General features: G+C 38.5%; 1 protein-coding gene across 2 annotated transcripts in view; it reads right to left on the reverse strand.

The window, feature by feature from the left end:
* The window catches only part of LOC126356325 (calmodulin-binding transcription activator 1), a 1852577-nt gene that overhangs the window by 35113 nt on the left and 1799477 nt on the right, over positions 1–17987 (reverse strand). The gene's annotated exons all lie outside the window — the stretch shown is intronic.

The following is a 17987-nucleotide window of genomic DNA, read 5'->3' on the forward strand; positions in this document are numbered from 1 at the left end:
CATTCCTCTTTCCATCGGTCATTTATTTTAAAGTTGATTTGGTACAGCGCCTGAGCGGTCTTTAGTGGAGGATGCCTACACTGGAGTCGGTTTCCTTGGATGTCGTATCTTCATGGATTTGTAATTGAGGGTTGGTCATGATCTTTTGAAATTCTCTGACCAGAGCGTGTTCTCAGCACACGTTAGGAGGGGCTATGTTATTGAGAATGGGCACCCACACTCTAGGAATTGGCCTCTATCTACCATGTGTTTGTGTGTGTTTGCTGTTGAGTCACGCTGGGGCACAGTATTCTGCCACTGGATATACCAAACCAAGTGCGGATGTTCTTAAGGTAGATGCTGTGGAGCCCTGAGTGGTGCCAAAGAGCTTCTGCAATATGTTGTTGTGTGTTTTAAGTTTCGCTGCAGTTTTCATCGGGTGTTTTTTGAATATTAGTGTCCTATCTGGGGTAACCCCAAGGTACTTTGGGTGTTTGTTATGATTTAGTAATTTCCTGTCTAGATATACATGTAGTTCTCTGTTGGCCATTTTGTTGTTCAAATGGAAGGCAGATACATCTGTCTTTGTAGCATTAGGTTGTAGCCTCCATTTTCTTAAGTACTCACTGAGAATCCGTAGGTCACTCGTAAGGATATCTTTGGCAGTTTCTATATTTCTGTGGGCTGTTGCCAGAGCCTGGACGTCAGCATAACCAAATTTGCGTGATCTGGTTTCAGGCATGTCAGCGACGTAAAGGCTGAAAAGAAGGGGCACAAGGACAGAGCCTTGTAGGAGTTCATTATTGAGTTTCATCTGTTTACTTCTCTCATTCCCCACTATTACTTGGAAGGTTGTATTTGACAACATATCGTCAATGAGGTTGTTTATCTTCTTGCAGGGTATGGCACAGATTAATTTGTACATGAGTCCCTGTTTCCAAACTGTATCATAGGCTGCTGTTAGGTCTATGAAAGCTGCAGTTACTTTATGTTTCTTCTGCAACCCTGCCTCTATATATGTTGTCAGTGAGAGGACTTTATCTGTACAGCAGTGATAGGGATGTAATCCTGCTTGTTCGATAGGGATTTTTTTGAATATAATTTGGCCTATTCTGTTGAGGAGCAGTCTTTCTAGTAATTTATAGACCATACTGAGAATGGCAATGGGGCAGTAACTCTCTGGTCTATCGCCTGGTTTACCAGGTTTCAGTGCTGCGATGATCTTTGCTTGTTTAAGGGAGGGAGGAATGTTACCCACTTGGAGAATGTCCGTAAAGAACTTAGCCAGCCATTGTTTGTGTAGGCTCTGACATGTCTGAGGAACTCAGGGTGGATACCATCGAAACATGGAGCTTTGCCTGGTTTAACCTTCTTCAGGGCATTGGTAACCTCCTAGATATGAATATCTGATGAATATTCTGAGTCCATTGCACAGGTCCTTTTTTCAAAATGTTTTTAAGTCCTTCTTCACTTTTGTTGTGTGCTTTCTATCTCGTGGGGGCTCTAGATGCAGAAACTATGCGGAATGCAACCATGTTGGGAGATATTTCGTTCTTTCTATGTTCAGGTGGATTTGCGCCTCATAGTTTATGCATAGGGACTAGGCTTGTTGGCTTGACTTTTCAAAGTCAAACATACAAGCCTGGTCCCTAATGCGTAAACTTGGAGGCGCAAATCCACCTGAACATAGAAAGGACGAAATCTCTTCCAACAAGGTTGCATCCCGCATAGTTTCTGCATCTAGAGCCCCATGAGATATAAAGCACACAACAAAAGTGAAGGAGGACTTAACAACATAAAAAAAGAACCCGTGCAATGGACTCAGAATATTCATCAGATATTTGTATCGAGGTGGTTACCTATGCCCTGAAGAAGGTTAAACCAGGCAAAGCTCCGGGTTTCGATGGTATCCACCCTGAATTCCTCATACATGTCAGAGCCTACACAAACAATGGCTGGCTAAGTTCTTTACGGGCATTCTCCAAGTGGGTAACATTCCTCCCTCATTTAAACGAGCAAAGGTCATCGCAGTCCTGAAACCTGGTGAACCAGGCGATAGACCAGAGAGTTACCGCCCCATTGCCATTCTCAGTATGGTCTATAAATTACTAGAAAGACTGCTCCTCAACAGAAAAGGCCAAACTATACAACAACAAAAAAAGCCTTTTTTCCTAGGTTGGAAGAAAAATCAGACACATTAAACTACAAATTCTGCATGTTCACTGTTTGGCCCATTCTTGGAACTTTGTGACACAACACAAGAGGCAATGCAATATGAGACAGCAGTGACAGACTACATTTCAAATGTAACAGAAATGACCAATTTTGTAGATGGGTCTTCCAAGTGACTAGCAATATTTGAGTCTCTGCAAGCTGCCCAAGATCCTGTAGCTCAATGGCCTTGTTGCCCTGTCTGGTGGCGGTGTAGATTAAGTTCATTGAAAACTTTTTGTCAGAAATGTGAGCAAGTAATATCTCTTTACATTCAATGAATTATTCTGATACAATTCTACCCTTGAATGACATTTACAAAATTTCTATCTTCATACTCGCAGAATCCATGCGCAAAATAGTTTCATACAATAGCTATGCCATGAACGCATAATTATTCTCTGTAGTACTCTCCCTGGTGGTTGTTAGAAGAAAAAAACTTCCGAGACTGTCTTCGTGCCGATTAGCCTCAGCTTTGTTTGAAGAACTGTAATCTGATGTTTGAGATTTATGACGGAAGATAACTGATATGAAATTGTATGATTAAAAGGGAAATACATATATATTGCTCCTTCACACAAAAGGTGTGTATTTAACATTTGAGAATTAATTATATTCATCGATATATTGCGTAGTTGTTAATCAGAAGGGAACTTCCGAAAGACTGAATACGAACCTGCATTTAATAATCCAAGAGCTCCATTACTTCTTTGGAAGTTTAAACTTCATCGAAGCCCAACCGATTATACAATGCTCCCAAAATTATGAAGCATTTTATTTGTTCAGATTAGCAGACTGTCACAAAGCACAAGCCTGCAGAGAAGAAGAATCATCGCCTGATTTCATTCTAACAAGTAAAATTTCTGAATCATTTTGTATGACTGAGCTATGACTGTGTTTCCTATCATGAATGATTGATCACTTGAACGAATTGAGAACTACATAGATAGGAGGAAAAATTACATGCAGTTAATTTAGTTCTTCGAGAAATTTGAGCTCAAAGAAGCCACAGTCAGTGCTAAAGCTGAAGGTTTCTTAAATGTTCTGTATTCTTTTGAATTTATCTTTGTCACTGCACTTCTTATTAAAATGTTGGACCCAGATGAAGTTTTGAATGATTTTCTGCAAAATTCCTCTCTATAGCCCTAAAATCCCATGGTGTCTATTAATTCTTGAGCAGGAATGTCATTTTTCATAAATTGAGCGGGTAAGAGGCCAACTTGGTACACATGTGAGCTAAATCACTGTTTAATTGAACAATAATAAAATATAATGAGATTTTCACTCTGCAGCGGAGTGTGCGGTGATATGAAACTTCCTGGCAGATTAAAACTGTGTGCCCAACCGAGACTCGAACTCGGGACCTTTGCCTTTCGCGGGCAAGTGTTCTACCATCTGAGATACCGAAGCACGACTCACGCCCGGTACTCACAGCTTTACTTCTGCCAGTACCTCGTCTCCTACCTTCCAAACTTTCATATCAGCGCACACTCCGCTGCAGAGTGAAAATCTCATTCTGGAAACATCCCCCAGGCTGTGGTTAAGCCATGTCTCCGATATATCCTTTCTTTCAGGAGTGCAAGTTCTGCAAGGTTCGCAGGAGAGCTTCTGTAAAGTTTGGAAGGTAGGAGATGAGATACTGGCAGAAGTAAAGCTGTGAGTACCGGTCGTGAGTCGTGCTTCGGTAGCTCAGATGGTAGAGCACTTGCCCGCGAAAGGCAAAGGTCCCGAGTTCGAGTCTTGGTCGGGCACACAGTTTTAATCTGCCAGGAAGTTTCAATAATAAAATAAACTTTCATTATATCACTCTGATACCTCAACGAAGTGTTACCACACAATAACATTAAATTACGTTGACACACACACACACATGCACACAAAGTTATTACTTCATATCTAAAAATTCATCTATTGAGCAGAAGGAGATGCCATTCGGAAATTCTTTTAATTTATTGTTAAATACTGGTTGGCTATGTGTCAGACTTTTAATGCTATTTGGCAAATGATCAAAGATTTTTGTGGCAGCATAATTCACCAATTTCTGTTCCAAAGTCAGATTTAACCCACAATAGTGAAGGAAATCTTTCTTCTAATGTTGTAGCTATGCACTTTGCTATTATTTTTAAGTTGGGATGGGTTATTAAGAACAAATTTCATAAATGAATATATAAGTATTGCAAAGGTATTGTGAGTATCCCAAGTTCCTCAAATAAATGTCTGAACGGTGATCTTGGGTGGGCTCCAGCAATTATTCTGAATACTTTTTCTCTTAATGATGTATTATCCAAAAATATGATGCCATATGAAAGCAGTGAATGAAATCAGGCATAGTAGACCAATTTACTGATATGTTTATCTCCAAAATTTGCAATAACACTAACAGCATAAGTAGCTGAACCTATTTCAGCAGATCATCGATGTGTTTCTTGCAGTTAAATTTCTCATCAATGCACACTATCAGAAATTATGAATATTCTGCCTTAGCAGCAGACTTCTGTTCAAAGTCTATATTTATCACTGGTGCTATGCCATTTACTGTAAAGAACTGCATATACTGTGTTTTCTCAAAATTTAGTGAGAGCCCATTTGCAGAGAACAACTTAATAATTTTCTGAAAATATTATTTACAATTTCCTTAAATAATTTTTGTTTGTTGGGTGTGATTACTACACTTGTATCATGGAAAGAACTAGCTTTGTAGTCATGAATATAGAGTTGCAGGACATTAATACACATTAAGAACAATAAGGGACCAAAGACTAAACCCTGTGGGACACCATTCTTGATAACTCCCCAATTAGAGATCTCTGCTGATTTTTGCAGACTATCTGCATTCTTCCAGATATATATGAATTAAACCATCTGTGGCCTGCCCCACTCATACCACAATACTTAAGCCTATCTACAAGAATTACATGATTCATAGAGTCAAAAGCCTTTGAGAGATAAAATATCCCAATTGGTAATGTTTGGTTATTCAGAGCATTTAATATTTGACTAGTGAAAGAATGTATAGCATTTTCTGTTAAAAAGCCTTTCTGAAAACACCACTGGAATTTAGTTAGTGCTTCATTTTTACAAATATGTGAAGCTACTCTTAAATAAATTAGTTTTTCATGAATTTTGCATAAAGCTTCCAGAAGTGAGATTGGGCAGTAGTTGTTAGCATCAGCCTTATCCCCTTTTTTATGCAACAACTTAGCAATACCAATTTCAGTCTACCCGAAAAAATGCCCTGTTTCAGTGAGCTACTACACATGTGCCTAAGAATACTACTTATCTGCTGGGAACAAGCTTTTACTACTCTGTTCAAAATGCCACCAATTCCATGCAAGCTTTTACTTTAGAGTGAATTTATGCTCTTCCTAATTTCAGTAGGAGAGGTGGGTAAAATTTCAATTTTATCGAATTGCTTAGGTATTACCTGTTCCATATACAGCCTTGAATTTTCTAATGAATAGCTGGATCCTATTTTTCTATGACACTTAAAAAGTGATTGTTAAAATTATATGTTCTACTTCTGACTTTTTGTTAACAGTCTTCCTGTGCTCTCAGTTGCTCTGTTCCCCTTTTAATAATATTCCCAATTGTTTTAATTTTATTATCAGAAGTGCTTATCTCAGACAATAATGCACATACTTCTGGACTTTTTAATAACTTTTCTTAACAAAGAGCAGTAGTTTTAATAATGGTTGACTGTTTCTGGATCATCAGTCCTTCTAGCTGTAAGATAGATTTCCCTTTTCTGTTTACAAGATATTTTTATAGCTGTGGATTTTTAATTGGTTTCTTACAATTATGTTTCATTGTTTTCTTAAGGAAACTGTTTTCAAATATACTCACAATGCTATCATGAAATAGGTTAAATCTTAAATTAGCATCACATTCCCTGTTCACCTCATCCCATTCTAACTGTCACATACTTTTCCTAAAATTTGCAATTGTTAAATCATTAATTGTATGCACTATTTTAGAGGACTGTTTTGCATTACTATAAAAAGCTATTTCATATTCTGTAACTATCTGTGCATCATGATCAGATACACCATTCTTAACAGAAAAAGTTTTTATTTAATTAAATTTATATTGGTGTATAAAAACATTACTTATCAGTGTGCTGCTTTCCTGCAATACCCGAGCAGGAAAATTAATAGCTGATGTTAAATTGAAAGAAGCAAATAATACTTCAAGGTCAAGTTTTCTATCAGACACTTTCACAAAATCTACATTGAAATCCCCACAAACAATAATTTTCTTCCCTCTGTGTGTCAGAGAGCACAACAAAGAATAAAAGTTTTTCAAAAAGAGCTGAAAATTTCCCAATGGAGACCTATACACAGCTACAGTTATAAAAGTACCATTATTTAGTTTCAGCTCATATACTGCTGTATACTGCTCTACACAAAATATTTTTAGTTCATAAATTTTTCACACTATGGTAATTTTTAACATATATGGCAACTCCTCCTCTCTCCATAGTGTTTCTACTTACACGTGCCCACAGCTTATATCGACCTTTTCCATATCTGTGACTATGTAATGTTCAGACAGACATAGTAAATTTATTCCATCCTCCGTTTTTAAATCTTCTAAACAAACAAGAAGCTTATCTACTTTGTTTTTTAATCCCCTAATTTTCTGATGCAATATACTAACATTTTTTTCACTGTGCTTTTATGAGAAACTTGAGACATACTAACATTTTCTTTCCACAGTTGCATCAGATCCCAGCCAGCCTCTTATTCGAATCATAATTATGTTGTAGACAATTGCTTAATTGTGGGATTGTCCTGCTAGATCGGGATATGGGTCATTTTCTTGCAAGGATCATAAATTTTTGCTGATGTAGCTCAATGTTCATTTTATGTTACTGCTTCTGCCATATGACAACACAATTTATTACTGTGTTAGCTGAAGCAATAATGAAGGAATAGGTATGGGCTTGCAATAATACAACAAAAATGGAACATTAGTGGTCGGTGCACTTTAAACGTAGGCGAGGCCACTCGGGTGGGTTAATAGTGTCTGAGGTGTTGTCAAGTCATCTCGAACTGATCAAAAATTCAATGAAATATGGAGGTCTTGCAAAGAATAGACGAAAAAAAATTATGTCTATAGCCGATTGTCCACTACAGTTGCCTTGGCACTGGTTTTGGATAGTGCTATTTTGCCACCAGCAACACTTTAACCACAGCAGCATGTGAACAGTTTACAAATTAGTTGTTTCAGAAGTACTTCCACCCTTGTCCCAAAGACTAATGAGCATCCCCATTTGGACATCAGATATATCACTCCGTTTCCACATTATGACAGCCACTGCACGGTTTTCTGTGACTCCCAAAATGCCTTTTACACCCTCCACTGACAGTGCTGCTACCTGCAGTCTGTGAGTGATTACTGCATGTTGACATTGAACACAGATGGAGTTCACATTAATGTGACTGCATCATGAATAACTGCTTGTTTCCAGCTGGAAAATTCCCTGGTATCTTCAAATCCACAATTGCTGTCCCAATTTTCTGATAGTTACAGGTCAATATACTTGCTTTCTGTGATGTCTAAGGTTATAGAACATTGCATGAAAAAGCAACAACACAGCTTCTTTAAGAGTAATAAGCTAATCTCCTCTTCACTAAATGGTTTTATGCCTGGTCTATGTACCACTGAAGCTGTAAAATTTCTAGTTACACATGTTCTTGAATGCTTTGAAAGACATTCCTTCACCTGTGGTACGCTCCTACAATGACAATAACAGTAAGTCATAGTTGATCAAGGAGTGTAAATTAGCTCACGTCTAAAGTGGAATACTACACATGTTGTTGTTGTTGTGGTCTTCAGTCCTGAGACTGGTTTGATGCAGCTCTCCATGCTACTCTATCCTGTGCAAGGTTCTTCATCTCCCAGTACCTACTGCAACCTACATCCTTCTGAATCTGCTTAGTGTATTCAGCTCTTGGTCTCCCTCTACGATTTTTACCCCCCACGCTGCCCTCCAATACTAAATTGGTGATCCCTTGATGCCTCAGAACATGTCCTACCAACCGATCCCTTCTTCTAGTCAAGTTGTGCCACAAACTTCTCTTCTCCCCAGTCCTATTCAATACCTCATCATTAGTTATGTGATCTACCCATCTAATCTTCAACATTCTTCTGTAGCACCACATTTCGAAAGCTTCTATTCTCTTCTTGTCCAAACTATTTATCATCCATGTTTCACTTCCATACATGGCTACACTCCATACAAATACTTTCAAAAATTACTTCCTGACACTTAAATCTATACTCGATGTTAACAAATTTCTCTTCTTCAGAAACGCTTTCCTTGTCATTGCCAGTCTACATTTTATATCCTCTCTACTTCGACCATCATCAGTTATTTTGCTCCCCAAATAGCAAAACTCCTTTACTACTTTAAGTGTCTCATTTCCTAATCTAATTCCCTCAGCATCACCCGAGTTAATTCGACTACATTCCATGCTCGACTACACATGCTCTCCGGGTAACGCTAAATGAGCTAGAATGAATAGGCAGCCAGACAGGATATTAGATTTCCTGGCCACAAATATGCAGACAAAGCAAAATCAAATAGTTTTTAAAAATGGACCTTCTCAGGATAAACTGATTAAAAGATCCTGCCCTTCAGTCCGAGTATGCCATTTAAACACAGAAGGCATTAACTGAGCTAAAAGCAAGTACCTATCGAAACTTCTTGTAGATAATGGTATTGACATAGTTCTGACCCAGGAAACACATGCTCCAACTACGGAAGACATGCATAAAAGAGAAGGATCCATGGCTACATATCACAGTGAGTACGGTGTTATCACCTACGTAAGGAACAATATCGAGCATGCTCATCACATATCGACAAATACAGAAAATCAGATCCATTATGTCTCTACACAAGTGGTGGAAACCATTATAAATAACATTTAAAAGCCACCAAGTGTGCTGTGGCCACTCAATGTTCTGCCAGTTGCTGCCTATCCATCAATTTACGCTGAAGATTTTAAGTCACCGTGGTCACTGGAACTACGAACATGACAACAATTAGGCTGAAAATTAAAATCTATACCTGGTTTATATGCCAAGAATTTGGGAATTTTCAGATCGGTGAAGACTGCCGAAGAGATTACAATCTGGATCTCTGCATGGTGTCCCAGAACTACAAAGTACACCAAGTGGCAAGTGGGGAGGGGGGGGGGGGGTGGCATACATAATTTTACACACAGCCAGCACAATAATCTTCGATGCAGGACTCTCTGTACCATGACCCAGATGGAATTTGTACAGGGCTAACTGGCAGAGTTTTGCTAACCACCTCGATAAATATATCTCTTTTTTACACCAGAACCTAAAAATTACCCTCAATTCATTGGAGCTGCTAAGAATTTCATACCTTGTGGGTACAGAAAGGAATAAATATATACCAGACTGAAATGAACATTGTGAACAACTTTATGAACAGTATAGTGAAACTGGTGACAGCGATATTGCAGACGACATCCTCCAAGGTCTTGATGCTGCTAGAAGAGTACAATGGTGTGAGATGGTAGAATATGTAAACTACAGACATTCATGTAGAAAGGCACGGAGTCTTCTGGGTAAGATTGGCAGAGTCTCCAAAAAACCTGGGCAGAAATCTAGTATTGCAGGTAACCAAATCACTAACCATATAATTGAAACATCTGGATCATTCAATGACAAACAACATACTTCCAAAACAAAACAACAACTTACCTTTCTAAAAGCTTAGTATCCAAACAAATCCAATTTCTCTTCACCATTTACAATGACTGCAAATTGGATGAAGCCTTGAAACAAACTAAAAATGGTTAAGCACCTGGTCTGGATAATATACACCTGAATTTTCTGATAAACACGAGTAATGGTGGAAACAAATTGCTGGTCTGCTTCTTCTCCAACATCATAGATAGTGGATCACTGCCCAATGAGCTAAAGAGAACAAAAGTAGTGGCAATTTTGAAATCAGGTAAACCAGCTAACCACGCTCAAAGTTTCAGACCAATTTCCCTTTTGAGCTGTGCTTATAAACTCTTGGAGAGACTCATCAATAACAGAATTAGCAGCTTCATTCTGGAACATATCCCAGTTGCGCAAGTGTGTTTCAAACCAGTCAATCAAGCACATTAGATATGGATGCCCCTTCCGTTTGTACCAGGGGAGTTGGAGCGACCCCATGAAAGCTGATGATAGGGTTCTTATACGGATTAGGAACCTAGATATTGACATTTAGTTAGTTGTCTATGTAGTTTTGTATTTTCATATTCCTGTTATATATAGTATTACTAATGTTATATTTACTAATATTATATTATATATAATGGGGACGTATTTATCAGGAAAAAGAAAACTGGCATTCTACGGATCGGAGTGTGGAATGTCAGGTCCCTTAATTGGGCAAGAAAATTTAAAAAAGGAAATGGATAGGTTAAAGTTACATATAGTGGGAATTAGTGAAGTTCGGTGTCAGGAGGAACAAGACTTCTGGTCAGGTGAATACAGGGTTATAAATACAAAACCAAATAGGGGTAATGCAGGAGTAGGTTTAATAATGAATTAAAAAAAAATAGGAGTGTGGGTAAGCTACTACAAACAGCATAGAGAATGCACTATTGTGGCCAAGATAACACAAAGCCTATGCCTACTGCAGTAGTACAAGTTTATATGCCAACTAGCTCTGCAGATGATGAAGGAATTGATGAAATGTATGATGAGACAAAAGAAATTATTCAGGTAGTGAAGGGAGACGAAAACTTAATAGTCATGGGTGACTGGAATTCGAGAGTAGGAAAAGGGAGAGTAGGAAACATAATAGGTGAATATGGATTGGGGCTAAAAAAAGAAAGAGGAACCGTCTGGTAGAATTTTGCACAGAGCATAACTTAATCATAGTTAACACTTGGTTCAAGAATCATAAAAGAAGGTTGTATACATGGGAGAATCCTGGAGATACTAGAAGGTACAGATAGATTATATAATGCTAAGACAGAGATTTAGAAACCAGGTTTTAAATTGTAAGACATTTCCAGGGGCAGATGTGGACTCTGCCACAATTTATTGGTCATGACCTGTAGATTAAAACTGAAGAAACTGCAAGAAGGTGGGAATTTAAGGAGATGGGACCTGGATAAACTGAAAGAACCAGAGGTTGTACAGAGTTTCAGGAGGAGCATAAGGGACAGTTGACAGGAATGGGGGAAAGAAATACAGTAGAAGAAGAATGGGTAGATTTGAGGAATGAAGCAGTGAGGGCAGCAGAGGATCAAGTAGGTAAAAAGACAAGGGCTAGAAGAAATCATTGGATAACAGAAGAAATATTGAATTTAATTGATGAAAGGAGAAAATATAAAAATGCAGTAAATGAAGCAGGCAAAAAGGATTACAAATGTCTCAAAAATGAGATCGACAGGAGGTGCAAAATGGCTAAGCAGGGATGGCTAGAGGACAAATGCAAGGATGTAGAGGCTTATCTCATGAGGGGTAAGATAGATACTGCCTACAGGAAAATTAAAGAGACCTTTGGAGAAAAGAGAACCACTTGTATGAATATCAAGAGCTCAGATGGAAACCCAGTTCTAAGCAAAGAAGGGAAAGCAGAAAGGTGGAAGGAGTATATAGAGGGTCTATACAAGGGCAATGTACTCGAGGACAATATTATGGAAATGGAAGAGGATGTAGATGAAGATGAAATGGGAGATACGATACTGCGTGAAGAGTTTGATAGAGCACTGAAAGACCTGAGTCGAAAAAAGGCCCCGGGAGTAGAAAACATTCCATTGGAACTACTGACGGCCTTGGGAGAGCCAGTCCTGACAAAACTCTACCATCTGTTGAGCAAGATGTACGAGACAGGCAAAGTACCCTCAGACTTCAAGAAGAATATAATAATTCCAATCCCAAAGAAAGCAGTTGTTGACAGATGTGAAAATTACCAAACTGTCAATGTAATAAGTCACGGCTGCAAAACACTAACACAAATTCTTTACAGACGAATGGAAAAACTGGTAGAAGCCGACCTCGGGGAGGATCAGTTTGGATTCTGTAGAGATATTGGAACACGTGACCTTATGACTTATCTTAGAAGAAAGATTAAGGAGAGGCCAAACCTACGTTTCTAGCATTTGTAGACTTAGAGAAAGCTTTTGACAATGTTGACTGGAATACTCTCTTTCAAATTCTTAAGGTGGCAGGGGTAAAATACAGGGAGCGAAAGGCTATTTATAATTTGTACAGAAATCAGACGGCAGTTATAAGAGTAGAGAGGCATGAAAGGGAAGCAGTGGTTGGGATGGGAGTGAGACAGGGTTGTAGCCTCTCCCTGACGTTATTCAATCTGTATATTGAGCAAGCAGTAAAGGATCAAAAGAAAAATTTGGGGTAGGTATTAAAATCCATGGAGAAGAAATAAAAACTTTGAGGTTCTCCGATGACATTGTAATTCTATCAGAGACAGTGAAAGACTTGGAAGAGCAGTTGAACGGAATGGACAGTGTCTTGAAAGGATGATATAAGATGAACATCAACAAAAGCAAAATGAGGATAATGGAATGTAGTCGAATTAAGTCGGGTGATGTTGAGGATATAAGATGAACATCAACAAAAGCAAACCGAGGATAATGGAATGTAGTCGAATTAAGTCGGGTGATGTTGAGGGTATTAGATTAGGAAATGACATGCTTAAAGTAGTAAAGGAGTTTTGCTATTTGGGGAAAACAATAACTGATGATGGTCAAAATAAGAAGGATATAATATGTAGACTGGTAATGGCAAGGAAAGCGTTTCTGAAGAAGAGAAATTTATTAACATCGAATATAGATTTAAGTGTCAGTCAGTCGTTTCTGAAAGTATTTGTATGGAGTGTAGCCATGTATGGAAGTGAAACATGGACGATAAATAGTTTGGACAAGAAGGGAATAGAAGCTTTCGAAATGTGGTGCTACAGAAGAATGCTGAAGATTAGATGGGTAGATCACATTACTAATGATGAAGTATTGAATAGAATTGGGGAGAAGAGGAGTTTGTGGCATAACTTGACAAAAAGAAGGGACCGGTTAGTAGGACATAGTCTGAGGCATCAAGGGATCTCAAATTTAGCATTGGAGGGCAGTGTGGAGGGTAAAAATCGTAGAGGGAGACCAAGAGATGAATACACTAAGCAAATTCAGAAGGATGTAGGTTGCAGTAGGTACTGGGAGATGATGAAGCTTACACAGGGCAGGGTAGCATGGAGAGCTACATCAAAGCAGCTCAGGACTGAAGACCACAACAACAACAACAACAACAACAACGTTATATACCTGTAATTTTAAACTGATGTGACTCATATGAATAAATAAAAAAAATAGTTATTCAACTCTTACAAACACTTGGATGAACAATTTGTAGGGACGTGAAGAGGGACAATCAGGCAGTCTTAGTCATAGGTAAAGCAGGTGGCATACTGTGCCTCACTGGTAATTACTAGGGAAGTGCAATCAGTCTATGAAGGGGAGTGTGTACAAAACACTCATGCTATCAATCCTAGAATATTGCTCTAGTGTGTGCGATCCATACCTGACAGGACTAACAGAGAATATTCAACAAACACTATGAAGGGCAGCATCAATGGTCACAGGTTTGTTCAGCCCATGGGAGGGTGGCACAGAAAGAACTGGTCTAGCAAAGTCTTCAAGATAGACACAAACTGTCCCATGAAAGTCTACTTAGAAAGTTTCTAGAACCAACTTTAAGTGATGAACCTGGAATACAACCCTCTATGTATTGCTCCCATACAGATTGTGTAGTCAAGATTAGACTAATTACAGCATGCATAAATATATTTAAATAACCATTCTTCCCATACTACATATGTAAATGGATTAGTGGCTTGCAGAGTACAGATTCAGATGTAGGTGATACCACAATTCCTGAATGCCAACTGTTAACACTTAGAGTCGAGTTCATAACAGTTTTAAATAGTGGTTTCAATTACATACAGTCTGTAAAAAGATGGAAGTTTATTCCTCGAAACAATTCTTAATCTTTTTTTCTGAGCTATTCTCTATCACATCCTTTTTCCTTGTGCAGACCAAGCGAGGTGGCGCAGTGGTTAGCACATTGGACTCGCATTCGGGAGGACGACAGTTCAATCCCGTCTCCAGCCATCCTGATTTAGGTTTTCCGTGATTTCCCTAAATCGTTTCAGGCAAATTCCGGGATGGTTCCTTTGAAAGGGCATGGCCGATTTCCTTCCCAATCCTTCCCTAATCCGAGCTTCTGCTCCGTCTCTAATGACCTCATTGTCGACAGGACGTTAGACACCCAACCGCCACCACCTTGTGCAGTTCAGTAGAAACAGTCTCTGTGGAGCTTGTAAAGACGTAAAGATTGAGACAATGAGATGGCTCAGTCAGCAACAAAACTGCATGCAAATGGTATAGATCTACTTCAAGCATCCATCTTATTCAAATTTTAGTACTTCAGCAATTGCATAACATTACGACAATCTCCTTAACAATGTATTTTATAAATTCAAGTCAAGTTTTAATGGGTTCATAACTAGCAAAACCTATTTTCCAAATCCACATCATTGTGGGTAGAGTTGGACATTAAGATTTGTTAATACTGTCCTTGTACTTTACTTCATGCTTTATGCATCCCTTTACACACTGTCTTGACTCTTTGTACCTGTAACTTTTTCTGCCTTTGCACTGGTGTTTTCTCTGAAGTGACTGTGTTGAGTACCCTATTTTAATTACAGATTTCAGCAACTTTACAATCTCATCTATATCATTTTATCTTTAATTTTCGTAGTCCCTGCGATAAGAAGTTGAGTTCCAAAAATCCACATTCCAATTTTTCAATGTAGGACTACTGATATCACACGTGTTTCAATTTTATGTGTTCCACTTAGAGGTCTGGAAGAAAAACTTATAAACTGAGTTTTATTTTTATTTTTTTAAAGCAGATTGCTAATCACATAAGAGAAGAAAACTTGCTTGGGTCAACTGCACTGCTGTCTTATGTAGCAGAATCCTCTTGCTGACTTCATTTGATGCCAATAAGATATCTGTTCATCAGTAAAGGCAGGAGGCCTACTTTTCACTCCATTTGCTAATCCACACCAATAAGTCAGTGGTATTCTTGGTGATGGGTGTGTTCTCATCTCCCCAAGCCTTTCCAGAAACATCTGGTCTCAGCATTTGTTAGCTGCTTACAACACAAGGCTGTTCCCTTTCTGCCACGTGGAGATGAATGTCGAATTTTCCACTCTAAGGAAATAGACTGTATGGTACTTTTAGATTTTCCAGACTTTCAGAGCAACAGAATAACAAGATATATGAAACAACTAACGTGCAATCACCAAGAAAAATGGAACAGTGGTTTAAAGAACTAACTTATAGCACAACTCAACTCCCTCTTTGGGAATACTGATTAAGATTCTCTCTGGTATCCCTATATCACTTCACACAAGTTCTAGGAGGAAAAAAAAATGAAAAGAGCAAAGATAATCTCCACCAACTGTACAGGCATAAAACAAGTAAAACAAGATTGAACTTGTGCTTAAGCTTCTGGACAATGTTCTCACTCAGCACTATCAAATAAATAAACACACACACACACACACACACACACACACACACACACACAAACATACATACATGCATGCATTCACAAGTAAAACTGTTCTAGCAATGTAGCACAACTTTGGTGGGGATTTGCATCAGCTGGAATATGTAAGAGGAGCAAGGCAAAGGGATAGGGGAGACACAGGTAAGGAGAAGGATGCATTAGGTCTACGGAAGGAAGGGCAGCAATAGAACAGAACAGGAATGTGGCACCAACAAGCTCATCCAGGTGCAGGCAGGGAACGTCTTTTATGGTATACTGGTACACAAAAAAACAAATGGCAGGCAGTGAGGAGACTAGGGGCATCAAGGCTGAAGACAGGAAGAGTGAGAATTTTGGGGGCACATTAACTGAACTAATGTGAGCCATTTGAGTAATGTATGGGGAGCTGTTGGATTGGGAATTAGGAGGGTTCAGATGGAAAGCTTGTTTGTGGTTACGCCAACATCAAGAGCACGTGTAGAAGTTGCAATAGACCTGACACATGATGTAACTACTTCACAGCAGATCATACCTCTATGGCATAATATATAGACTGTGCTGTGTAGGGATGGCACAAGGATGCCATGATACTTTACAGATTGGGTATGTACTGGAACACCACTTTGGGTGATGTGGGGAGTATTTAGAGAAGGATATTCCTGATTCCAGGGCATGCAGGGCAGTTGAAGGGCTAATGGACTATGTGGTTTAACTGCTCCAGTCCATGGTGGTACTGGGTAATAAGTGTGGGTGCAGCCTTCAGCTGGCAAGTGGGGCTGGTTGGGATATTAGTAGAAAGAGTATATATGGCACAGTCAATATGTCTGAGGACTAGATTTTAGTGGGTAGCAGCAGTCCATGAAGACCCTAGCAAGATTTTCAGCATTCTGAGCAAGGGACTGGTCATCACTAAAGATGAACTGTCCACAGTTTGCTAAACTGTATGGGAGAGATTTTTTGGTGTGGAAGGGATTAAAGCTGTTGAGGTTAAGAAACTGTTGATGGTTGGTACAGTTTAAATGGCAGAGGACTGTTTGTAACTATCATAGGCATGGAAATTAATATACAAAAAAGTGGAAATTGAGCTGAAGACAGATAGTGGAAATGGGCAGGAGAAAAGACATTACAGTTGTGGACAAATGAGGATAATCTGTACTGATGAAGATACCATTAATAAACCTGAAGGCTCTCACAACAAGTTAACATAACATCTGTTTCCCTTAAGCTTTCGATGTATTTTTCTTTGCGACAAAAATGAGGAAATTATAAAGGAGACTGGAATCATTAATAAGCATATTTTGGAAGAACAGAATTATATTTAAATATTACTAATTTTTTTAAAGGGAGGCAATACTTGAGAAGGGAGTGAATGTTGTAACTTATATCCATATTATTCAATCTGTACTTTGAGTAATCAATGAAGGAAACTAAGGAAAAATTTTGAAAATGAATTACAACCACTGGAGAAGAAATAAAAACTCTGGGATCTACCAACAACATTATAATTTTGCCAAAGATGGCGAACAATTCAAAGAGCAATTGAATGAAGTGGATAGTGTGTTAAAAACAAGTTAAAAGATGAATATAAGCAAAAGTAAAATAAGAGTAACAGATTGAAGCTGAATTGCATCATATGTTGAGGGAATTAGTTTAAGAAAACAGAGAACATCAGTCTGTAAGCAGTGTAATAGCTGACAACAATTAAATTAAAGAGTATATAAAATGCAGACTGGCAGCATTAACAAAAGAGTTCCACAAAAAGAGAAAAATGCTAACATTGAATACAAATTCAACTGTTATAAAGTTTTATCTGAGAGTACTCTGCAGGAGTGTAGCCTTACATGGAAGTGAAATGTGTACAGTACAGACAAAAAGAGAATCTTAGCTCTTGATGTGTTTTGTGTGCCACAGAAGAATGCTGAAGATCAGTTTGGTAGATTAGATAACTAATAAAGATGTACTGAACTGAACTGGTGGGAAAGAAATTTATGGCGCAAATTGACTAAAAGAAGAGATAAGTTGATATGTCACACCAAGAAATAGTAAATTTGCTACTGGAGGGAAGTGTGGGCGTAGAAATTATAAAGGCAGATGAAGCCTTGACAACTTACTACAGTACACAGATTCAAGTCAAGTGTTGGTGACAATAACGATGCAAAGGTAAAAAGACTTCCATGTGATAG

This window comes from Schistocerca gregaria, chromosome 3 (genome assembly GCF_023897955.1).
Source record: "Schistocerca gregaria isolate iqSchGreg1 chromosome 3, iqSchGreg1.2, whole genome shotgun sequence".
Classification (NCBI taxonomy): Eukaryota; Metazoa; Arthropoda; class Insecta; order Orthoptera; family Acrididae; genus Schistocerca; species Schistocerca gregaria.